Source organism: Stegastes partitus, unplaced genomic scaffold (genome assembly GCF_000690725.1).
Source record: "Stegastes partitus isolate 25-593 unplaced genomic scaffold, Stegastes_partitus-1.0.2 Scaffold64, whole genome shotgun sequence".
Classification (NCBI taxonomy): domain Eukaryota; kingdom Metazoa; phylum Chordata; class Actinopteri; family Pomacentridae; genus Stegastes; species Stegastes partitus.
This window is the reverse complement of record NW_007577795.1, coordinates 302,183-327,686: the sequence shown is the minus strand read 5'-3', so window position 1 is coordinate 327,686 and position 25,504 is coordinate 302,183. Positions and strand designations below refer to the sequence as shown.

At 39.6% G+C, this 25,504-nt stretch overlaps 1 protein-coding gene across 2 annotated transcripts in view; it reads left to right on the top strand.

Moving 5' to 3' along the window:
• The first annotated feature begins 7,009 nt into the window (after positions 1-7,009).
• LOC103353196 (E3 SUMO-protein ligase PIAS1) overlaps positions 7,010-25,504 on the top strand; it is a 61,284-nt gene continuing 42,789 nt past the window's right edge. For both annotated transcript variants that reach the window (XM_008276047.1, XM_008276046.1), the window contains exon 1: positions 7,010-7,027. The gene's annotated coding sequence lies outside the window, so the exon portion shown is untranslated. The remainder of the gene's footprint in view (positions 7,028-25,504) is intronic.

Below are 25,504 nucleotides of genomic sequence, written 5' to 3'. Positions count from 1 at the left end.
TGATATCTCAGTGTAAAGGTCAAATTCAGAGCTGTAATAGAAGATTTTATCCCTGCGTGACTCCTACATTACATGATCTCGCTGTAATGAGCTCTACAACTGAGTGCATTTACACAAACCCGCGTTAAATCCGTCCAATGTACTATCAAACATTTTACAGGAAGAATAACGTTTTATCCTCCTGCTGGACAATTGTCTCTGAGTATTTGCAGTCTGTGCTCCTGATTGATTCTCTGCCTGTATAAACACGTGTGGTCAGCGGACACCTGTCCCATCACTGGCCGTCAACAATACAACAGATGGCAGCGATACATAATGATATAATGAAACCTCTGTGATTCTGCTCTGCATGAAACAAGCAGCAGAACTAGTTTGTCAATAGATTCTTTGTATGACCCTCGAGGCATTTTCTGATAATGGATTTGGGCATGAAGCTTAATGTGTTTGCTGTAATAGTGATTTTGTTCAGTATAGAAATATAAAACCATTATGGGATGGCATTGCTTGGGAACAAAAAGGCTACAGAGGAAACACTGTGAGGAGGATGTGCAGAGTTCAGCTCATGTTATTTTGAATTCAGCTTCATTTGAAATGAGAGGGCGCCACCTACTGGCCTTAGCAGCTCAGGACTGCTTTTTTTGACTGTATTTAAAACTGTGAAGGAAGGTCAGTGACTTTAAATTACTATAAATAGCTTGTCTTCAATTTGGAGTTTGCAGATTTATTCTAATTATTCAGTTAGAGTGTGAAATATGTTTTATATTTCAAAGCACCTTCTGCACCGTGAGGTAAAAGACTTTGATGAAGAAACCTGATGAAGAACCCATTATTTTATTTGTCAAAAACAGTTATTCCTCATCATTTTAGTTTTCTAATTGTAAAATGGAATGCTCAGATTTCCAGAAACAATCTACAAAAGCACAACAATTGGTCTTAAAGCTTTAACAAAAAAGCAGATAAGCAAAAAACATGCACAGGGCTTGATTAGAATTACTACAAAGTCGGCTTAAAAGTGTTTCATATACTGCAGATTGTTGTCAAATGTGGAATTTTCAGTTTGATGTACACTTCAAGGATTGAAGTTTAAAAGTCGACAAACACATGGGTAGAAAAATAGTTGCTAATGTTGTTCAGCCAGAGGCCAAAATATCCTGATTTTAAGGTCTGAAAATGGGTTGTCTGCCAACAAACCTCTCCAATCTCAAACTGAAAGTTTATTTTTGAAGCTACAATGAGCAGCTGGTAGAACTCATGATCATAAGTAAACTGACCTTTCTGTGCTAAATATGAGCCACTACACAAAGAGAAACACTCTGAGTACAAAGCAACTGCTGCAGCAGAAGAAGTATTTAGATACTTTACAGAAGTGAAAGTAGAAGTGCTGAAAAGTAAAAGTTCTCCATTAAAAACACTCCTGAAGTAAAATGCACTCACAGTATCAAAACTAAAGCTCTGTGTTAATATGGGTCAGTGATGTTGTCTTGTGTATTATTGATGTATTACCTCTGATGAATTCAAGCATAAGCAGCATTTTATGGTTGTGCTTGGTGTCATTTGATATAAATGCATCATATTTTCTAAAAGCATCATATCATTTCTACACCTATAGTTCACTCAGGTGTTTACACTTAAGTTGCCGGATTAGCGCTATATGCTGTTTATCTTTCTGATAATTCTGTTGCCTGCTGGGTGGGAAGAATTATCCAGTTGCCACTTGTAGTGCACAGAGTTGACTGGGTAAAGTCAAAACTAAGACTAATGTGGTCAAATACAACAGTCCTGCAACAAAGTCAATCTTAATGAATACTATAGTAACGAATGTTTCCTGAAAATATCTGAGACAAGTGATGACTTTGTGGTCATTTTGCAGGATGCATTTGTGGTGCTGCTAAAGTTTACAGCATCATACAGGTGGTGTTTGTATTTAGCCTCACTCATTGAAATAAATGGACAAAATAAAGCCCCAGTTCAACATAAAATCTGTAGCATCTCCAAGACAATCGCAACAAACACTGAGCAACTTCATGACAGTTGGATTTACTGCAGGGGTCCGTTTCACAAAGCAGGTTTAGTGAAAACTCTGAGCCTGTTAACCCTGAAATGAGGGAATCCAGGACTGTTGCATTAGTTTAAGGTAGTAAACTGACAAACTGTCTGCAGACATGTTGATTTGGGGTATTAATGATGACTGCGTTCCACTCAGGGGAGGTTCTGTGTTTGTGCTGGTTCACTGTCAGAGCTGACTGGGAGATTTATTGGAACTGAACCATCGTTGCTCCACAGACATCCACAGTCAACTGCAAACACCAGTGTGGATGTGCAAAGGCAATAATTTGTAATGTAACCAAATCTGTGAAATAAAGTTGTGGAGTAGAAGCAAAATCTTTCCCTCTGAAACACAGTAAACCAGGAGTGCATTCTCAAGTAAAGTCAAACTGTTCTCAAGAGTCATACTTGAGTGAGTGTACGTTCCATCATTGCACTCTCTGTGCAATATTTTTGATCATCTCATACTCCAACTTTTTATTGAAACGATTAATATTTGTGATCAGAATCCATCCTGTATTGAAATTTTTAATGTAGCTGTGCAGCTTTTACGACCAGAGCATGCAGGTTCACCCAAGACACACATTCAAGAATTCACATTTTCTAATACACTTATGATGATCTTAAACATTTACACACATTTGTCTCTGTATGTCGGCCAGCTTATGTATGAAAATAAAGTAAGAATACAGTAAAGCCACCTAGCAATAAATATAAAATATGATCCACTTGTACCATGCAGTTGACATTCTGGTTGTTATTTCTGTTAAATTCTCCTTCAAGCTACGTAGAGGTCAAAGGTCAGGGTGCAAGTGCAAGCCATTATTTTTTTATTTTGTTTCAGGATGTTTGACTTCATATAAATTCCAGGTTACACTATCCTGCTGTTCAAGTCATACAGTCCATCCATCCATCCATCCATCCATCCATCCATTTTCTTCTGCTTAACTAGGGGCAGGTCATTCCAGATGTCCCTCCCCGAAGCCACGCTTTCGAGTTCTTCCTGGGGGATGCCGAGAAATACAATCCCTCGAAAGGAAGCCTCCCCAGAGGCGTCTGAATCAGATGTCCCAACCACCTCAACTGGCCCCTTTCGACACGAAGGAGCAGCAGCTCTACTCCGAGCTCCATCCAGATGTCTGAGCTTCTCACCCTATCTCTGAGGCTGAGCCCAGCCACCTTGTGAAGGAAACTCATTCTGACCGCTTGTATCCACGATCTCATTCTTTCGGTCACTACCCAGAGCTCATGACCATAGGTGAGGGTTGGAAAATAGATGGACTGATAAATTTAGAGCTTCGCCTTGCAGCTCAGCTCTCTCTTCACCACGATGGTCTGGTACAGTGCCTGCATTCCTGCTGAAGCCACGCCAAGCTGCCTGTCCACCTCACGCTCCATTTACCCATCACTCGTGAACAAGACCCCGAGATACTTACACTCCCTTGCTCCCCCCCCACCAACAATGTCCCCAGTCTGGGTTAGCAGTTCTCCCCCGTGACTGTACACAGCCTGGGCAAAGCCCTGCATGTGTTTCCTGAGGTGGCCAACGGTGTGCCAGAACTTTCTCAAGGCCAACCGAAAGTCCTTCTCCATGGCCTCTCCTTACTCCTTCTACACTCGATTTTTAGCTTCCACAACCGCCGCAGCTGCAGCCCTTTTGGCCGAGGGGTATCTGCCTGCTGCTTTCGGAGACCCCCGAGCCTCCTTCTTCAGCCTGACGGCTTCTCTCACTGCTGGTGTCCACCAGCGGGTTTCGGGGTTGCTGCCACGACAGGCACCAGTGTCCTTCTGGCTGTAGCTCCTAATGGCAGCTTCTGCAATGGAGGCTTTGAACATGGCCCACTTCGACTCCATGTCCCCAACCTCCCGGGATGCAGGAGAAACTTTTCCAGAGGTGGGAGTTGAAAACCCCACAGACAGGGGCCTCCGCCAGACATTCCCAGTTGACCCTCACTACCTGTTTGGGTTTACCCGGTCTGTCCGGCAGCCTCCCCCACCATCGGATCCAACTCATCACCAGGTGGTGATCAGTTGACAGCTCTGCTCCTCTCTTCACCTGAGTGTCCGCGACATACAGCCACAGGTCTGATGACACGACTACAAAGTCAATCATCGACCTTTGGCCTAAGGTGCTCTGGTACCAGGTACACTTATGAGCAACCTTATGTTTAAGCATGGTGTTTGTCATGGTCACTCTATGACTAACACAGAAGTCCAATAACAAAACTTCACTCGGTTTTAGATTGGGCAGGCTGTTCCTCCTAATCACTCCCCTCCAGTTTCTCCATCATTGCCCATGTGAGGATTGAAGTCTCTTAGGAGAACTATGGAGTCCTCAGGCAGCACCCCTCCAGGATACCGCCCAGAGACTCCAACAAGGCTGAATACTCTGAACTGCTGTTTGGTGCACACACACAGTCAGAGTTCTCCCCTCCGCAACACGCAGTCACAGAGAGGTCACCCTCTCGTTCTCCTGGGAGAACTCCAACAGGGGGCAGTAGATGGGTGTTTGTGAGGTATCTGTTAATATCATGTTACAGGAACATCTTATAAAGAACATTCTGTTATCTGGGGTCTCAATAACATCTTAAAAACATTTTTGAATGTTGCATTGAGAGCAGCCTTCCTTTGTTATTATTGTAGAAATGTTTTATAGAAGAATGTTCCATAATGTCCCTCAACAAAAAAGCGAAATGTTCCACCTTTAATAAACACACTACAGGAAGGTTTTAAAAGGTTCTGTATGAGAAAAATAAAAAAATCTTCATGTGAGGCCTCGATAACATTTAGAAAATTTTTTTTTGAATGTTGATTTGAGAACGTTGTTTTGTTATAATGGAACATTGCGAGAGTGTTTTATAGAAGAACACTCTCCGTTATATATCACATTACAGGAACATTTTATAAAAATGATCAGAGGCCTCAATAACATCAAGAAAGCTAATTTTGAATGTTGGTTTGAAAATGTTCCTTCATTGTTATCATCAAACATGACCTGTGCTGAGATTGAATTTTTCTTCAAACATTCTTTGAACATTTGAACATAAAACAGTTTGTATATATATATATTTTTTTTTTTAAAATTAGAACTTGTAGCTAAAGTTATTCAGTGTCATGGGAACGTTCCCTGTCGCTCTCTGAGTTGCTTTTAAAATGTCGGTCTCTGAGATTTTTGTCTCATTTGTTAGTGAAGGACTGAAAATATACACAATTAAACAGCAAACATTCTCTGCAGGATCAGCTTCCCTCTTTTAGCTACCTGTTGAACACGTTGCTAGTTTCTAATCTACAGAAGATGCTGTCAGAGGTTTTGACTAAATCCCAGGTGGAAAGTATTTCACAGAAGTCTTTGGGTTGTCCAGAATCATGTGGACGGTGTTTCTGCAAGAAGGTACAGTGGGTTTTAAATATAGGTTTTCATTGCTGTGTAGTTAACGTAAAGGTAAAGTTGCAGATTAGTGTTTACAACTAACACAGACACATGACAGAACTGAGTTAATAATAACATAAATGCATTATTTATATGTATTTTTTACATTTGGGGTTCTATCAGGAGACAAGTGGTTTCATTATGACTTTTCAGACTCATTCTGAGCTTTTACAGTCAGAACTTTAAATCACCAGCAGATTGATTACAGGCTGAGTGAAATAATAGATTAGAGTCATTGTTGGTGAAGAATGATTTAACCCACATAGTTGACTGATCTGAATCAGATGTGCCTTCATGTTAGCACTGCTGGCCTTTAGTTCGAGGAATATGAGCTGAGCCTGCTGAGGTGTGGCACGTTTTTAAGATGGAAAACAAGACATCAGTTGTTGCTGACATTTGAGACGGAGATGAGATTAGATTGTTTGGTCTGCATTGTTATAATCAGAGATGACCTGCATTTGGAGTAATAATGCTGGCATCACAAATCCAGTGGAAAACGCAGCTTTCAGCTTCAACTCACAATCAGTAAATGCAATTTGCTAATAATGTTTATATGAGCAAACTGCATCATGCAGAACGAGATCGGAGCACAGATTACACTTAAAAATGCTCCAACTCAGGAGCTCAAAAGCTCTTCTCTGCAGCAATAAGAGACGTTTATCAAGTGACTCTCTTCCTCTTCCAAAAGAGTGTTAAAGTAACTTTTAAGAGAAACTGTTTTTCTGAATGATTACATGTAATCTTCAGAGAACGGATAGCAAATCAGTGATATTGTTTGACGTGTGTCTGTTGTTTTGGTCATTCTTATTAAAAATCTTTACAGTTGATTCAGGAGTGCGTTATTCTTTTAGAACACATATATAACTTTACATATATATTTTAAAAAGTTTATTACTTATAATATTTTTAAAATACCCAGAAATAATTAATGCTGAAACCTAACAACATATATATTCACAAAATTTAAACACATAAATAAGGATTAAAAGATAGGAAATTTCAGAACAAAATTCAGCTGAGATATTTGGTGAGCTACATCAGAGGGATCCTATGATCAGGAGAGTTTAGTATGACACTGACACGTGTAGACAATGACGACAGGTGTTTGTTTGCACCAAGGTTGCATAAAATTCCATTAAATGAAAAAAATAGACTAAAATAACTCTATTCTATATATCTAGAGTATAAACAACAATAATAACAACAATAAATCCAACAAGAACAACAATAATAACAATAGTAACAATATTAATTAGAAGAAGAAAAAGAAGCAGAACTACTTGTACTTGTACTTGGATGTTAAGCAATTTGTTAAACTTCTTGAAAGGTCAAAAGACGTTGCTATTCTATTCTATTCTATTCTATTCTATTCTATTCTATTCTATTCTCCAACTTTCTAATCCTGTTTGTCCTCTCTTTATTTGAGTTCCTGAACGCACCGCTGTCGCTGTGTGCGCGTTCACGCAGCGCTCTGCGCGTCCCAATCATGTGACAACACCTCACCACGCCTGCGCACAGAAATACAAGATGGCGGAGAGTGCGGAACTGAAGGTAAGGCGCAGCCTGAAATCATTATAAATTTACTCGGTTGCGAGGCGTTATATTGTGGAGTGACACAGTTGCTGAGTGATTTAAGCTTCGGGGCGCTAAGATGAGCTCAGAATTGGTGTTTATGGCACGAAAGCAGCAGCAACTTTATTGAATCCAGGAGCGCCAACCCTGGTACGAGCGTGTTTATGTTGATGTTGAGACGCTGCTTTGGCTGCACGGTCCGTTTTCTCCAGAAACACCAGCTCCTGGCGGGGCGGCTTTCACTTCATCCTCCTCCGCTGTGTCTTATTTTAAAACACGAAGGCAGCGGTTGTCCTTACAGCCTGATAACTGTCTCTGTGCGGCTTCTTCGGTTGTATTTTCAGTAAAATAAAATAAAATAAAATAACGTTAGCTTGAATATTTGCCGCGCCGACAGCCTCCAGACTGTCAGGCGGTTTGAATCTGACAGCGGCGTCCTGCCTGCTGGCTCATGTTTGAACACCACATACGGAGGGAAAATTCATCATAAACTTGATTTTTATATACGTCGTTTCATGTCTGAGCAGAGGCCGAGTCTGTGTGCGTGTGTGATTGAGACGTTACCTGGCCTGTTGGGTGATACCTGGGACTCTTTACCTGTTGATACACGCGCAGCACAACACGCCGCTCCGTCTAACGGTTCTCTGGCAGCCGGTTAGCCGTTATGTCAGTTACATGTTCGGGCTGCCGGTCTGCACCTGTGCGCTTTGACGAAGGGCTGGATATGAAGCTAAATAATGTGATACTAGTAAATCCTATATTTCAGTTAATATTCAGAATTATTGCATATTATTAAATCAGCTGTTTTTTCTGTTTATTTTTTTAAAGATAAAACTTTATTTTGAAATTAACCATGTGTTAACAAGAAAATACTCTTAAGTAAAAATAAGTAAGGATCAAGCACTGACCTCACCTTGACAAACATTAAATAAAGAAAACATAAAGGCACATGCAGGGTGAAGCTGTGGTGCTGCATGAGGTTTCTAGTGGCCGACCTCGTGGAGACCTGCACCGACCTCCACCCAACATCAAGTCGGTCAGCCCTCGGAGAGTGTTGCTTAGTTGGAGATAGAAGAGGACATACGATGTGTTTCTAGACCGTGAAACCCATCTTGCAAGAGCCTCCACCAGGGGAGGTCTGCAGACAGTGACGAAGGTGTCGAGATCCCAGGTGGATGTGGGGCAAAGGGGCTCCATTATCCAGGAATACAAGAGGCTGTTTATGAACCAAGGAGGGAGCGTGCATGGAGTTTGTCATGTGCTTTAATGCCGGTTCGCATCTTATGAATTTAAAAGAAACGTTTTTTTAATAGCTATTAATAAAGTGTCATTTTATCGTCCACGCTTTGACACACCTGATTTCACTGTGTTTCTTAGGCGGCTTGTGTTTTAATTTAGCTTTGTAAAGCACAGTTTGAGCATATCTTGCAGTTATCGATCAGAGTCTTGGGTTATTTTTAGTCTTTTCCCCAGTGTGTTTCCACAGCCTGCCCAGGATCTGTGGATCTATAAGTGCTCCTTTGTGCCAGCTGCTGTTCAGCTACACACTCTGTAATGAGCAGGTGTGGAGCTACAACCCTCTGCCTCCATCAAACAGCCAGATGTGGTCTTACTATATGGCTTACCAGTTCCTGTTTTAAATTATTTCCTCCCCTTCTGCAGTTCTTTATGAAGAGATGGTCACAGCTGCTCTAACTTCAACATTTGCTTGCTTTTACTTATTTTCAAAATCTAATGCGAGGGTTTGCGGTGGGGCTGCAGCTGCTGATTATTTTCATTCTCAGTTAATCAGTAGATTATTTCCTGATCTATAAATGGCCAGAGAAGGTAAGAAATCTGCATTACAATCTACCAAATCTATCTAAAACCCAAAGAGATACTCAGTTTGCTACCAAATAGACATTAAAGAAGCATCAAATCTGAAACAATCAATTGATTGTGAAGGTAGCTGGTAATTCAATTTAATGAGTCAGCAAATCGACTCGTGGTTTCAACTGTACATATGACTGAAAAATATATAGATTTGTGAGCTCTTTCAAAGTGTGATGGGAATGTATTATGTTGTTAATAGGATGAGAGATTCATTGTATAATAAAAAAATAATAATGAAGGTGGGATTCACAGGATGCTGCACCTATTAAAATGAAAAATGGAGATTTCTTGTGTGGACTGTTGTAGACTCCACAGTAATAATAAAATACCAATGATACTTCACATATTTCAACTTTTATAGAAGCATATATTTTAATAGTATGTTATCTGCAGCATCATACAACTGCCATCAAAAGCGCTTGAAGGAGAATCTGACAAAGCGGCCTGAAGGGCTTTGTTGACAATCCAAACAAGAAAAATGTTGGTTTAGTAGTGATTTATTAGTGATTCACTGCTAATGTATTTGCTGTTTGCAGCTCTTGTTATTCAGAACTAAAATTCAACACCTGGGAAAGCTTTATGTGGCATTGAGAAAGACGACACTTGGAATCTTGTTGCTAGTCGATTTGATGAGAGGGGTTTTGTTTTTTTGGTCATAGTTCTTGCAATGCAATATGGCTTTCTGTCCCAAATGCATGTGTTTGTTAGGTCTCTGCTCAAATGTTAGATCTGCAAAGCGAGGTGGAGCGAACCTGTTTGAGATGCAGCTTTGGACTTTTCTTCTAACAGGATTTTATGGGTCAGCTGCAACATCTCCGAGTAGAAATCTGTCCAGCTTGAGTTCAGACTTAACTCTTGTGGATTGGAACATTTATACTTAGAAAAAAAAAAAGCGAAATTCAGTGTTAACTGTTGAACAAGTGAACTTACTGTTGACACTTTTTACACAAAAATATTTAACCAAAAGTTCAGTCAAAGAAGACTTGGCAAGTTTTTTGCTCTCACCTTCTAAACTTTATAAGAACAGAACAACCGTGAACCGTGACACATTGTTATGCGTTTTTCCCAGTGAATTACTTATGAAACATTTTGGTGAAATGATTTGAAAAGTGATTTTAGCTTTGTTTTAGTCAGTTGGTACCAGGCACAAGTAGAGCTGAGGTTTTAATTTTATTTTCAGTTCTGATTTTTGACCTGCAATGAATATGAAAACAAGAAAATTTAGTTTATGAAGCCACACTGTGTTTTGCAAAGATGTTCTTATTTTTTCTTGTGGTTTAAAGACCTCTTTGCTTTGCTCCTCTCTAAAAGCCCAGATGTTCACCAGTCGTTGAATTGTTCACTCAGTGAGAGTGAAGGTGAGCTGAGGTCAGACCATCAACAGACGACTTAGTGTTGCCCTGCTGATGATGATTTTTGTTGAAATGGTGATCATGCTCAGTGTGAGAGGAACCGCAGGTTTAGATGTTTGGGGTTTGTGTTCGGCTGAGACGTTGAATTGTGCTTAGTCCTGGATAGTTGGCTCTGGCTGTTGTGGAGATCAGTTCATGATAAGGCTGTAGTGTGGCAGGATGATAGTCACAGGGCTTGGTGATAAAGCTGAATAATTGATCACAATAATGTCTTTAATTTCAGTCGATATTACCAGTTATTTATACATTCTAGTGGCATTTTTTTAAATTAAAGAACAAGAGAGAAACAAAAAGCTTTATTTTAAATTTGACCAACTTACTTACACTTTAGCCTATTTATCAATGTACACAGTCAGTATTTTTAATGTTAAAACACAAGCTCATCGTGCAAAGACAAACACTGCTCCCCACTGACCGTTGTCTCCACTGAGGGAGGTCCACGGGGGACTGAGAGAGCTCAAAGGACCGGACTTTGCATTTTTGTTATGTCCTTTCATGACAGTTTGGATCTAGTGCATTTAAATATAACCATTCTGTTGAACAAGTATCTTGTTGCTGTTGATGAAATGTCTATTGCAGGGATTCGTCTCTATCATTTTAGGCCTAGATGTTTGCCCCTCCCTTATGTGACATTGCATGTTTGTGGACAACCTGGTCCTAAATCGCTTTCAGATGACCTGATGTACCTCTTTTTCCTACATTAAAAAAAGTGAAATTTCATTTTGTAGTTCAAGGCAAGAAAACATTATCATTTATAAAGTCAGTGAGTAATCATGTTAAATAATTGTGATCAACATTATTGTGACAATCATTTTTGCTATAATGGAGCACTCCGAGACAGAAGGTGATAGCCACTTCATTAGTTTGTTTACACCGCCTAAGATAAGAAGTTTTTTTTAATTGTATTCCGATTTTGTATTTGGTTTGGCCATAGATTCAACTTATGGTTTGACTGCAGACACGCTGCTTATGTCTTCTGGAGTCTCAAAGAAACATTGCACCAACATCGCACCTCAAACCTCTGGTGATTTTGTAACAGATGTGTTGTCGCAGCACATTTCACATTTACTGAGCAGGGCTCAGGTTGCCAAATAAAAGCGCACACAAAGTCATGACACAAACATTTGACAACACATTACAAGATACAGATTAGCGGTTTAAATATAGAGTCAACTCACAGTTTGGGTTGACTCACTGTACATTCCCCGCAAATAAGGCCAAAATCTAACTCATTTTGACTTTATTGTTTTCCTGCCAAGGTGAAGCTTCTATTCATATTTGACAAAGTTCACAGTTTTTAAATCTTTTACAAAAAATGCAGGTCCAAAAAGAGAAAACAAAGCAGCTTTTTTGCCCGAGCATCCATGGGAATACATAAGCCTAAACCGAAAAATGAATCATCTCTGGATTAGAATTTAAAGTCACTTAAAAGCAAATATCTGAGGTTGGTTGAACTTCGTTTGTCATAAACAGCAGTTTAAAGTGTCACACAAAGTATTTTTAGAATTCTGGATTAGGCATGTTTTAAGACTATAAGCTTGTCAATATTTTCCGGCAGCAGTTTTCACACTTGACAGTGTTGATTGTGTTTAATTACAGTTTGTTGCATACGGTATATGCAAATAAAAATGCTGACTAATCATATTTGGTTAACACTCAATTTCAGCTCAGGTTTTTATACTGTTGCGCCATGATTCCTTTTTACGTCCGTATTACTAATGCATCAGTGAGAGATTACTGCTCATAAAAACAGACATGTTTATGTCAGAAAGTCACAGTAATCTGAATTATCTATCCTCTCTTCCTTTCTCCTTTATTTGAATATATATTCATTGGGACTGAGAAGAAGAAAACAAAATAAACCCAGCAACTGTGGTACATCATCATTCTACAGCTGTTTCACACCTGAGATAAAAAAAAAAATGCGTCATTGTAATGAATAAATGTGTTTTTTCGGCGTCCATATGCACCATGTGGTGTTTCTGTCAGTCGCAGTAGCACGAAACTGGCTGCGATGTTGTGCACTGTATTGGTCCTGCTGTTGCCTCTGAAGATTCAAACATGCAGCAGTGACAGTGTGTGAAAAGAGAAAACTGAGAATATTACTGAAAAGGGAAGGCACATGAGAAACTGTAGTGCTCCACGATCTACAAAAGATTAGCACATTTCCTCTGCAACATATATCGTCGTAGGAAGTTCTTGTTAACCTCATTTAATAATTATTTTCTCTCTAATTATGTCATTAATTGTACCATAAACTGTGTTTCCAGATCTTAAAGTGATGCCTCTAAAACCCAAATACTTCACAAATTTATGAGAAGCAAAGAAAATCAGCAGATTGTAACATATTAGAAGCTTAAACAAGGAAATTATTTTTATTTTTATGTGACAAATGACTGAAAAGGGGCTGTGATGTGCACACATACGGCAAATTAACTCATCGTGATACAACTTTTCTTGCTGCTTGATACAGAAAGAAAATTCACACAGCTCTTATTTACCATGGCTGATCTATGGGAGAAGCCTGTCTGATTGAAATTATAGCGTCTATAGACAAGCAGATGTTCCACAAGAGCGGCGTGTTGGGTACGATTTTATTCAGATTTTGCCTCTTGGAGATAACTTTCAAATCTTTAATGCAGCTTTGTACATTAGAAGGAATGTAGGACAACATGTTCGTGAAAGCAGTGATCTGGTTTTTTAAAATATGAAAGTGCAATAAAAATGTTTTGTCTCCAAAATCAATTAATTATTGTGGGCTTTTTGTGATCTCAGTATTGATTTAAAATATTCACAATTATCATTTTCACTATAATCGTACTGCCCTATTAGCTTGTATGTAAATATTTCCGCTACAGAAAGGATTAAACATGTAGTCTGTTAGCAGTGTTTTGGAAATACAGCCACAACAGGAGACAGCACGAATAATTTGCTTTACCAAAACTTGCCTTTTCCAGTTTTACGATGTATGAGAAAAGTTCCAAAAGGTTTTTACTCAAAAATATGTCATTTTCCAGCTTTTTAAAAATGATTTATTAGGTTGAACACAGATGCACATTCCCGCAAAATCAAGCCAACTTTCTAGAATGATTTTTCTGTCCAGACAGAGGGATTCAAGTCACATCACAACATCTTATTCAGACAAACTAAATATCGCAACAAAAAATTGGCCAGTATTGTGCAGCCCCAGACGGAAGTTTCTGATTTCTTGTCAAAAGAGTTGCTCAGTAATTTTCTGTTCCTCTTCTTATGGATTGAACTTGATTAACATGATGGGTTTGCCCTACCTGCTTTTTTGTTTTTTGGTCTATAAAATGTCAGAAAAACGAAGATTCTTTAACCTCAAAGCAGCTTCATCAACTCAAAATCCACACGTTTAGTTAAATAAAGAAATGAAGACAAAGTAGACATTTGCCTGAAAAAATATTTTCAGACCACTGAGCCAAAACCCTACGACTTCTCAGAAATTATAACACGTCTTGGTATTTCATACACATATAGTGAACAGTTTTGTAGTAAATTTGTTGGATGCAGGAGAAATGGGCCGTAAAGGCTGCATTGGATTTAAAGGATCAGCTGCTAACATCTCGGTGACAGATACCACAGACACCTTCAGAGGTCTCGTAGAGTCCAGACCTCGGCAAAGGACCAACAGCACATTAAACAGGGGCGGTCATATTGTTTTTGGCTCATCAGTGTATATTAGTTTGCACTACTGAACGTCTTTTATTCCGAGATGCCTCAGGCTCTATATTATAATGCTTTATTCAGTGAATTGGTGCATAAAGCTGTGATGCAGTCATCTCAGACAAAAATCTGTGCTTGTGAAAAGCCTCTGATGTTGCCAGGCCCTCAAATGTGTCCTGTTGCATCGCATTTTGTTTCACAGGAGTCCCGATCCGCCTCAGCTTCTTTGAACTGTCTTCTCTCTTCTCTGGAGCTGCTGCAGCAGCAACCTGGCAATACAAATAACTGTCTGTGCGCTGGCGGCTTATAGGTGGAGACAGTCTATTTGTAGAGCCTGTGGCTAGGTTAATCCCTAATGATACAGGCCCTCGTCTCTGCTCCCTTACATCCCTTCAACACCTGCCTATTTCTGTTATTGTCATTGTCATTAGCGCTGCGGTTAATTTTCAGTTTAAAGAGTAAGGAGACGTCCATGTGGAGCTGCAGAAGTGACTAAGTGTTCTCATAATTTGTAGTTATTTACAGTTGTAGTGTGCAGCTGCTGATATTTTCACACACTGGTCCCTTGGGGTTAGATGTGAAGCTTTTCATAGCATCATGTGAAATACAAAAGTGGTGAAATATATAAATCACATCGGTGTGAGGTGGAGTGAAGATGCATGGCAGTGCCGAGCAGATGGTGTAAAGCCCACTATGCGAAACATGATACAGATGTTGTTCATCTCATCTGTTACAGAGATGTCAAAGGTGTTTAGCGTTGAGCCAGCTGGTACAAACTGTGGTTGAGGGTTTATTATCTTTCTCCTTGTTCTCAGTATTAAGTGACGTTTACCAGTTGGGCTGCCAGATACAGATAACAAACGTCTTTTGTCGCTTAAGGCGACGGGAGATAATGTTCTACATGTTCAGCCCAGTCAAGCCAGCATTTAAGCTCCATTATTGTCAGATATTTTGCCCCGTTAGAGCACATGTTGTCAGCAGTCATCGACTTTTGTGTGGCTTCGGTGAGATGGAGCTTTTCTTAACTCCTGTGGTGATTTTGTTACACAGTCCTGTTGCCGTGGAAACATGTCACATTTGAGATGGACATGGGTAGGCAGCAGTTCGGAGCTCAATTGTGTGCTTCCAACTGGAAGAGAGACAGTTCACTGGCCACTCTCCTGGCAGATTTTTTGGGTTTTTCTTCATTGGAATATTTGAGAGATTTTGGTGTGAATGAATAAGAAATGTCTTGTAGAAAACCTGTCATCATAGAATATTTATTTATCCTGCTGCAGGCTTTAAGAGTCGGATGTGTTTGTTAGATCCTTGTCTTCAAGTTAATAAATCTCTCAACCCGCAGCTTTGTGCAAAATGTGTGCACAGTTTGTTCTGCTGTCACTTTGGTCTTTTCTGAGCCATAATTCACTCATGATTCGCTGCTGTGTGGTTCACGTTTCTTGTATGTGCATCAAGATTAGCTGCCATTTTTCAATCAGTCTTAAGTAGAGATTTATGCTGGTGCAGTACGCCTCAAGTTGCCAATAACCACAGCTAATCTAAATAGAAACAGTATTTTTTTGTTTTAAAAAAAGGAACTTACTTCTGCATACATTTGCAAGTTGATGAAAGAAATCTTTTTTTTGAAACTCATAGAGAACTCATATATATATACTTGCTGCAGCTATGGAAAGTATGGAAACACATTTTGATTTATAGAAAATGTGACTTAATTAATGCATAACTGCTGATGGTTAATAATGTCACGATGAGTGTGACTACACAAACTGACTCTGGAGAGTAATTATAGGCAGTCATTTATGATTCTCTATTTCATCTGTATATTCTAGGGCTACACAATTAGTTGAAATATTGTTGAAGTGCAAGTGGGCAGATACAATTTCTAAAAAACAGAAGCTGCAGTTTTTTAATAAAGGCAAAATGTGCCATAACATACCATTTTAAATGAAGCATTGTGGTGCGACAGAGAGGCCCTGGCATATAAATCATATTCTGTAGACACAAGGGAACATGCTTTTTTGGTCCAGACTGCAGCAAAAATCACATCATCTTTCTTGTGTATGTTTTTTTCAGTGGATAAGAAATTCAAAAGTTATCATTCCCACTAAAATTGTGACTCGTACCGCATCCACAGTATCTGTCAAAACAAATACAATATGATTTTATTATTTTTTTTAATGTTGTTCAGTCCTATTATAGGGATGTCTTGATCAGATCTCAAAGATCAGGATTGGGGCCAATCAGGGCATTATAATTACGATCCTTTCTTTCCTTTTGCTGTTGCACAAGTGTAGAAAAGAGGGAGCTCAGTTTGTAGCAAGACATTATTACAATTGTTTTCTACATGAATAATCGTAAGCATTATCAAGTAATAAGTGATTCATTGACAACACAAACTGAGCTTAGTTGACATTTTGCTTGTGCTGATATTGCTGTTTTACTCACACATGATTTAAGTTGCTCAAGTGGCACTGTTAAATATGCTTCTGGGATATATGATTGCTGTTCAAGTCGATCCCAGTTTGTCCTAAACACATGAGCTCTGCCCGGATGCCATGAAGCGTCACAGAAGTCTTAGTGATGGTGCCCTTTGCTAGCTAAACTCCCACAATATACCCTGTTTCCCAACATGGAACTGCCTGCAGTTTGAGTGACCGCCTCCTTGGGTTGCTGCAGTTTTAAATCAGCAGTTTCTGACATGTCGAGAATACAGGTTTTTGCCATCTTGTGGAGCTTGTGAAACCACTGTACTCCCTCTCCACACTACATTTCAGACAGTGTCCCACTGGAGGTTTACAGCAAGGTTCTTGACCACCAACTTAACATTAACGAGAAGAACTACAATTGGTTTTCGTACTGCATTGCAGCGCTATTCAGTTGTCAAGCATATACATTTCCCTGATTTTAATAACTGTGTTGTATTGTGTGTGTATTGTCTAGGAAAATGGTATTGGATTGTGTCTCAAAACTGGTAGATAGTAATCCAAAAGTCTTGATTGGGACATTTCTACCCAAGTATATATTCTGGGGTGTTTGTCCAGATTTCACAGCCTGCTGTACAGGTAAAAGTATGTTAATGCACAAAACATTTATGTACCAAATGTTGATGTATATGTCATCTTTTTCTTATATTTTAAGAATAATGAATATTAGATTTATTGTCGACTCAAAAAATACTGTCTTGGAAAATGGTTTCCTCTTGTTTGTTTAAGTCATACCATGACAACTGCAGCCCTGCAGCCTCTTGTCTCAGGTAATGAAGTGATCACTGGGAGCACGAAGCCAACTGGTGAATATGTTTCTTTTGAGTCCTGAACAGTCAGCGTGAAGGGTTAATGGCTAATAATAGAAGTGAGTGCACGCTGTATCCTCCTCAGTGACCTGTAACCCGAGGGAACACAGCTTAAGACACTGATTCACCAAACGCTCTTCATTCTTTAGGAAGTGGCCTGCTGTGAGCGGGAAATCTCTCTGCACTTTTAAGAAAACAGATGTGCACGCTTTGCTGGAAGGATTGAATTAGATGAAAAGGTTGCAATGATCCGGTGCGTCACCTCTTACCTGCACGATAATGGCCTTGGTGGTTGATTCTGCATTGAGCACATTGGAGTGTTTATTATGCAATAACATTACAGGGAAGTAACCAGCTCTGTGTGGTGCCAGCAGGTCTGTGAAAGCAGCCAAACTAAGAGCAGCAGCGGAGTGGTTATTTTCATAATTTATCATCTGTGACTTAGTTGATAGATCATTTGGTCGGTAAATGTCAAAAATAATGATGAATCGGAACCCAGAGTAATCTTTTTGAGCCAGTGTTTGCTTTATTTACACCTGTAATTGCCTCCAATATTGACTAATAGATTTTCCAAGATTTCATTTTCTGATCTTTAACCGATCGATAAGTTCTACTAATGCTGTAAAGACAAGTAACAGCAGCAGTGACACAATGAAAATTATGTTAGGATAATTGTATTTTAGCCTCTTTTAGTAATTAAATCAGTGGTACTAGCAGAATTACTTGTCATATCATCATACATAAAACTATTGTCAGAGGAATTACACTGTTCTTGATACTCAGATACCCAATACAAGTAAAAAAAAAACAAACAAACAAAAAAAACTAAAACTAAAGAGAAATAGCATGTATAACACACAGCACACCTTATGAAGCCACTTTATACATGTTGACTGTTGTTATGTGTCCATTTCTTGGCTCTTTCAAGTGTTATCCAAAATGTATCATCATGGTGAAAGGCTATTACTGTCAATCAGTGTTGCCTCAGAGACACAGTATTTCCAGAAATGACTTACAGTTTTCAGTACAGCTGGCAGAAGCATTGCAGGCTCTGCAGCAGCCTGCCTGAAACATGTTGCTTAAGTATTGGGCTTTTTAAATGCTTTGCTATCAAATAAGGATAAATGGTTGAAATATTTGCTTTATAACAGGACTGCTAAGCTGGTAGTCCCTTATTATATGTAATAAGGGATTAAAACTTAGACGCAGACCTAAACAAGCTCAGATGTTTTGACATTTTCAGACACTTTCTGCTGGTTCAACTTTGGAATTTTGTGGGGAAAGCTGGTAGGTTGCAGGATATTGTGGTGTGACGTATTTTCAAACTATATGTTTAAATTTAAAAAAATGGAAAGACACCCAAGTAGCTTTCTCTGCACTGTGTATCGTTGTGACTTCAGCAACAAATTGCGGCTGTAGCGAGATAGGAGGCAGAGCAGAAATTGAATTGGGAAGCTTCATTCAGCACAGAACAGCCTGGTGCACTATCACGACTGTTTCTCTGAATGAAGCTCACGATGAGACTACAGTAATGCACTTGCAGTCCTGAGATGTAGCCCAACATCAGAGAGGCCACTCTAATGATTAAAAAAAAAAGTCTTCTGTGCTCCCGACTCTCCCAGCAACATGTTTACTGCACAGCCTCCTGCTACTGTTTCTACTATTCTCCTTCATCTCGATGTCTGCCGACCTCTGCCAACTCCGCAGGATTAAAAGGGTGCAGTAGAGGGCGAGTGCAACTCCTTGGTGTCTTTCTCTTCTTCTTCATTTTCTCCCCAGAGCACTGCAGTGGGATTTTGGTATCTGTTATCTTTGTTCTCAGCCTTAGAAGCTTCTGTTCCTTCCCTCTTTCTTACACAGGGGTGAGGTCAGTGCTAACCAGACAGGCGCTTTACTCCAGCTTAATTGTTGGTACCACTTTGTCATCACACTTCTTTGTCACTTTTTCCTACCTGCTGTCTTTGTCTGCCTACATGGCAGCGAACCTGTGTTGTTCGGTTGCTACCAGCAGCATGTACCTGCACTGTTTTGGCACCATCACAAACGCCCTCGTCATCACAACTTGTGCCGTTCGGCGTTGAAAGGGGGACTGGTTTTAGATTCACTATCTGCCCGTGGCAAGCTGGGACTAGACCTCGGTAGCCTCAGGTGCGGTGGCACAGCATTTAACATGCTAATGATTAAAAAGAGAAGTCACTGTGAAGTCAGTCCAGCTGGGCTGCTTGATCTGATCCTGCGAGGGGAAGGGCTAACCTCATCCATATTTTTGTCCCAAATTCCGTCTTTTGTTTGATCTCACAATGCGCACAGTGGTTTTGATACTACGGCGGCGGGAGGGAGAGAAAACAACAGGCGGAGGTATTTCAGAGTTAAGCCTGAGTCAGAGAGGCTGGAAGGCTGAGAGGTGGGGGGATGGTAGGACAAAGAGGGGTGGAGGATGGGGAGGGAGCTGGCACTCAGTACTGAGCCCTCTAGCCGAGAGTGGGAGCTTTATATAATGGCCAGGTAGTGTGCAAGTCCCCCCCCCCCATCCGCCTACACAACCTCCACACACCCACACACAAACACACACATCCTGCAGAATCTTTGCAGAAACTGCTTGGCACAACATTATTAGCCTCACCATCTCCCCGTCTCCAGGGACTCACAAGAACTGCATTACTGTTCACCTCCTCAAAACCAAGTAATGTGCAGCAAATTTTTTTTTTTAGCTCTGCTTGCAAACACGTGGAGCTCAAAGTGAAACAGTGTAATTTGCTTAAAGCTCATACTTTGGTCTGGTTTTGGTGTAAACACCGGGACTGCCTCTGCAGAACACCGGTGGAGGTTTTAGATTTTTCTTTCAGCTCTGACTCCGTGACACGAGGTGAACCGATGCTGGCAGGTGATCTGAATGGGTCAGAGCATGTTAGCTGACCTTTGTTTGTGACTCTGGGTTGAACTCGGTTCGTACACTGCCGGTCTTTGGTGAACAGAGTGCCTTTGTTGGAGTTGGAAATTTAATTTATATTGATGTTTAAAGGTCATTTAACCAAATCCATACTGAGGAGAGTAAGAAACAGAGTGGATACATGTGAGCGCTTCAGTTTACTCTTCATTGATTTTCTCGTGTGCATCCATGTTTCAACATACGTGTTTGAACTGCACACTAATGGGATAAAGGCATAATAAAAAGGTAAAACATTAGTAGTCTTTTAAATCTTTTTAAGAAAGCCCACAAGAAAACCTACGAATAGGGCTCAGTATCAAACCTTGATAGGGTTACTCCATCTCAAATCATCTTCTGCTCAACCATCTCTGAGTTGCTTTAAACTTTTTTTTTTTAGCATCAACTATAATTATTTTAAATTGTGTCTGCAAAATATTGGATTATTAAATCAATTACTTTTCAAGGTAATAAAAAAACAAAAACAAAAAAACAGTTGACCCACTTTTAACCCCTTTTTTATGCATTGTAATTTGAGGCTATGTTTAAATAACATATCAGAAACTATTAAAGATAAAAGCCTGAAATTTTCACTATTATTGTAATGATGACATTGATTCAGAATCTGCAATATTGGAAAAGTAGGTCAAATAGTCTCTGATTATGAGTGAAGTTGAAACCGTTATTAAGCGCCCCATCTTGTGGCACGTAATAACAAAAAAATGGATAATGCAGAAGTGAACTACAGATATTTTCTGAACCATATATAGTGGCGGTTGAGCAGGTATGACAAGTTGTACCACAAAAATAAATAAACATTTCGAGATAGCCTAATCAATTTCCCTGAGGTACCCTACCAAAGGGATCAATAAAGTTCTATCTGATCTAATCTAATCCAAGTCAAACAGAGCACTGAAGTTTCAAAACAGTTCTTAAAATATAGCTTGTGTGGACATTTTTTTTCATTTTCAGACAACATCATCATCATATATCATCAAGTCTTACAGTTGGTGTCTGATTTAAGCGGTAATTTGCAGATTTTAAACTGTTTTATTCAGTCAAATCCCTTGTATTGTCCCTTAAAACATCACTTCAGACAAAGAAGTTTCAATACTTTTAACTGAACCTGCAGCATAAACAGAATCTAGTCAGAAAATGTTTTTTTTATACTCTTCTTGGATTATGCTGATTGTGTTCCATTGACAAGAATTTTCTTACAGTAGGAGCCTGTGCCACCAATACGTCTGATAATTATATTAACCGGTGGTTCTTACTCCCCAGAGATGATTTCATGGAGTTACAGTTGGAGTGTTTGTTTTAGGTGATTGATTGCAATTTGAGCCCTAAAAAAACCCCTCCACAGGTTTCCATCCGCAGTGATGGATTTTTCAGTGCACTGGAAGAAGTCTGCTAATGTTTTCTAAAGGTTTAAAGTGTGAAATTGTGATGTTGCTAAATGCTGCAAGTCAGAGTCAGTATCAAGGTGTGGTCTGGAGACTTGTGTTTCACTGCATTACTTCTCAGTGTCGTCATGAGGGGAGGAAAAATATTTATGGTGTTCTGTGTCACCTCAGGCAATGGAAGGAAAAAAAAAAAAGCTTGCCTAAATTTGTCTTCCTATGCAGCTAAATTTGTACCAAGAGGCTTTTTCAATCTTGCAACCAATCTTTTCTCCAGCATTAGTGGAGTTAATCATCATTATCAAAAATCTTTTAATCTTTGATCAGTTGGAGCTCCTTGAAAGGAGGAGCTGGGAGGCTTTTCAGCTTCTCTGCAGATTTATTCACATACACACACAAAAAAAAGTGTCATTGTGTGCATGTCATATGATGGTCATGTGGCTGAACAGTGCATTTAAAGTTCTGCACACGCACTAGCCTGCACATGCGATCGCTGCGAAGTTAATGATCTCCTGTGTTGTGCCCCCGATGCTTTGTGTGTGTATAAACATGTTCCTCTTTGCATGCTAACTCTTTGTGTGCCAGATCTGTGGCGTGCGTGCACCGTCTTTGTGGCTGCCCCATGCATGTGTGCTCAATCAAACTGAAAAACTTTGCATGATAGCTGTGAAACATGTGTGTGTGTGTGTGTGTGTAGGTGTGTGTGTGTTCTGCCCTCTTGAAGTTCCTGTTTGCAACTTTGGTAATTTCCCCCTTTTAGAATGTATGTATTTGCTGATTGTGTGTGTTAACTTGCTGAAAACCACTGGTTCAGGTGTAAATTCTAAAAGTGAGGATGACAGAGTTACATTTTGTTGCCTCCATTTGATGGTTGTGGTGTCATGCACGCTGGTTCGCTGTCACATTTTCACAACTTACTGGGACGCTTGAATAGACGTCTTTGTTAATGTTGCGATCATGGAGCACAGAAAAAGAAATTTGTCAAAACATGCAGCTGTTTTGTTCAAACACTGAACTTTACTGGAAAGTAATTTACATTAAAAGTCCATGTACAGAAAATTCAGAGATTTATGTCAAAACACAAAATACATGCCCAGAAATAATTGCTGGAAACAAGTGAAATTAACTATGTAGCACTGAACTGAAGACTTAGACTTACGTTATTTTCATCTTTTTTTAATTATTATTTTTATCATGGCTTGATTTTGCACTATAACAAAAAAAACCTCTGCTGCACCTTAGTGTCAGTCGTGCCCTGAAATAATCTTCCCACATAAATTTTCTGTTTCAACAGCGTATACTTGTGATTTCACATCGTTTTGTCTCAGTGAAAACAAATCAACAGCACTTATGCAACTTAATATACGAACATTGACATGAGAAAAATAGGATTTAAATATTAAGAGAACAACCTATAAAACTAAAAAAAAAATGAACTATAATAAATGGGATTATGTTTTTTGTGAGTTTTTGGAGACAGAAATGCCCCTAGAGCGGCACAATTTTGCCCAAACTGTCTTGTTCCATCTTCTTAAATGTGCATATTTTCTCATTTCAAGTCGTCTGTGGTAATAAACTTAAGGTTCCTGGGTTTTGGAATATTACTGCTACATTGCCTTGGGCTTTGGGAAATTATGCACAGGATTTTTACTTTTTTTATTTTTTTTTTTTTTTTACATTTTATCGCAACAGATAGAGCTGAGAGATATAAAACAGAAGCTTGGCAATGAAAATCCACATGCAACCCTACTGATGCATGTGAAACAATAATGAGCTGATGGTATTTGCTGAGCTGGTGGATTGTTTAGGTTAGCTAATGTTTTCAGGTGAGGAGATCACAACTGTCCCTAAAACAGGTAAATAAACAACGAATACCTAAAAATAAATCATTGCAGAAGTCAGAGTATTTGGACCTGTACTGATCAGGACCTTCTCAGAAACTGGAGCGCATTGCCTGCTGCTCTGCAGTTGTGGAGGCCGGTGTTTCTCCTGACAGATAAAACAGCCCATTCAGGGCGGCTCGGCCACTGTCCAGTTCCAACCTGTCTCTCCTCATCAAACAGGCCTCCGTGCTTGCCTGTTTCCTTTCATTATGGCCCCACTGCAGTCGACTGCTCCAAGCTGCAGCACAGCAGCAGTAACAGGTGTGTGTTTGCGGTGGAGGTGGTGAGGGTCATTTAGTGTGTGTACGTGAGTGTTTGAGAAAGAGAGAGACTTAGCATGCAGGAGGCGCTTTGTGCGTTCGGCTAAGTCATGCATGCGTTTGGGTGTTTTAATAACATCTACACCTTTGACAGATGCAGTACTAATAATCTGTGTCTCCCTGATCGCACATAAGCATGGAAACAAGCTATTTTCAGTTCAGTGCGCTGTTTTTACAGTATTACTGCAATGGAGTTGCGAAATATGAGGTGTTATTTCAGGTGGAAGTGAAAGTCCTGCTAATTTTCTGCACAGACAGTATCAGATGACTGACATTTGGAGAGCGTCCAATGGTTGGGTGAGTGTGAAACTCTCCCCGTTGAATCATCAGTGCAGAATCTGAGTAACCTTGTTAGAGTAAATCTGAATGGACAAGCCTGTGGGCATTAAACTTGAGGAAAGTTAAAGTTTGTTAAGAAAACCTCAATCACAAGCTTAAAAGTGGATTCTAAACATTACACTTAGCAGAAAGTAGAGGCACACCAGTTAGTTGAATGATCCATTAGGAACAACACAATAATGAAAACTTGTAGCTTCTTCAATCTGGGAATTTGCAAGGATTTTTTTCAACATAAGTTAAAATAGGATAAGGGGAGAAAAAAAGCTTTGTTAATACCAATGAAAATTCTTTTGCAATATATTGCACAGAAAACTAAATGACATAATATTAGAAAATGCAGTGCCTAATAGAAGAGCGATAAGCTAATAAGTACAATACATTTTTGAGAAAATTATAAGGAAGCTAAAATAAACCTATAGATTAAAAAGTAAGAAGTAAAGTTGGTAATGATACTGCGGTAGCAAAGTATTACACATCAGAATGAAATATTGCACATGAAATTGGACAATAGCACATTACATTGACATGTTGCACATGAAATTGAAATGTTACACATGAATTTGGAAAAAGGAGCTATTGCACAGTCACTGTAAACCGAATACCTTCGGTGTTTGGACTGTTGGTTAGACTAAACAAGATATTTGATGAGTTCTGGAAAATCATGGTCAGCATTTTATAAGTCAGTTTCATCAAGGAAATAAGAAGCCCAAAAAAAAGTTAGCTGTAAACTGTCTTGGAAAGTACGTAGTTGAATCTGATGACCATAATGTAAAATAATCCAGCAGCATTAGGTCAATTTATTAAAAGAAAACAATTGAACAGTGTTTCCATGCCTCCAGGAAATGCTTTTAATCTGCCAACCATGCCCGAGTGTGTTGCATTTATGGATGTGCTGTAACTTAAATATAAAATATCTGGTATAAATTCTAATCTTGACATGTTTATCTGCTCTGCACCATTTTTTCCTAGTCAATGAAAAGCTTAAATACAGTTTGAACGGCGCAGTATTAGCAGCAGTGTCCAGTGCAGAAATGTAGATCTCCTCAGCTAACGTGTCCATCTAGGCTGCCACCTCCATCCTTGCCACCCTCCTCCCCCATCTTCTCTCTCCCTCCCTGCCGTGTTTTCACTGGAGCTGTGGAGAATTTCATTCGGTTTGGAGGCTCAGCTGCTTTTTTCTCTCTCTCTTTCCCATCCCCCATCATCCCTCCATCAGTCATTCTCATCAGCTCTGGACACAGCACATTATTACCCTACACACCGCTCTCCAGCCTGACAAGAATCTGCTGGGTGTCTGCAGGTCTGGAAAAGTCTTGAAGCATTGA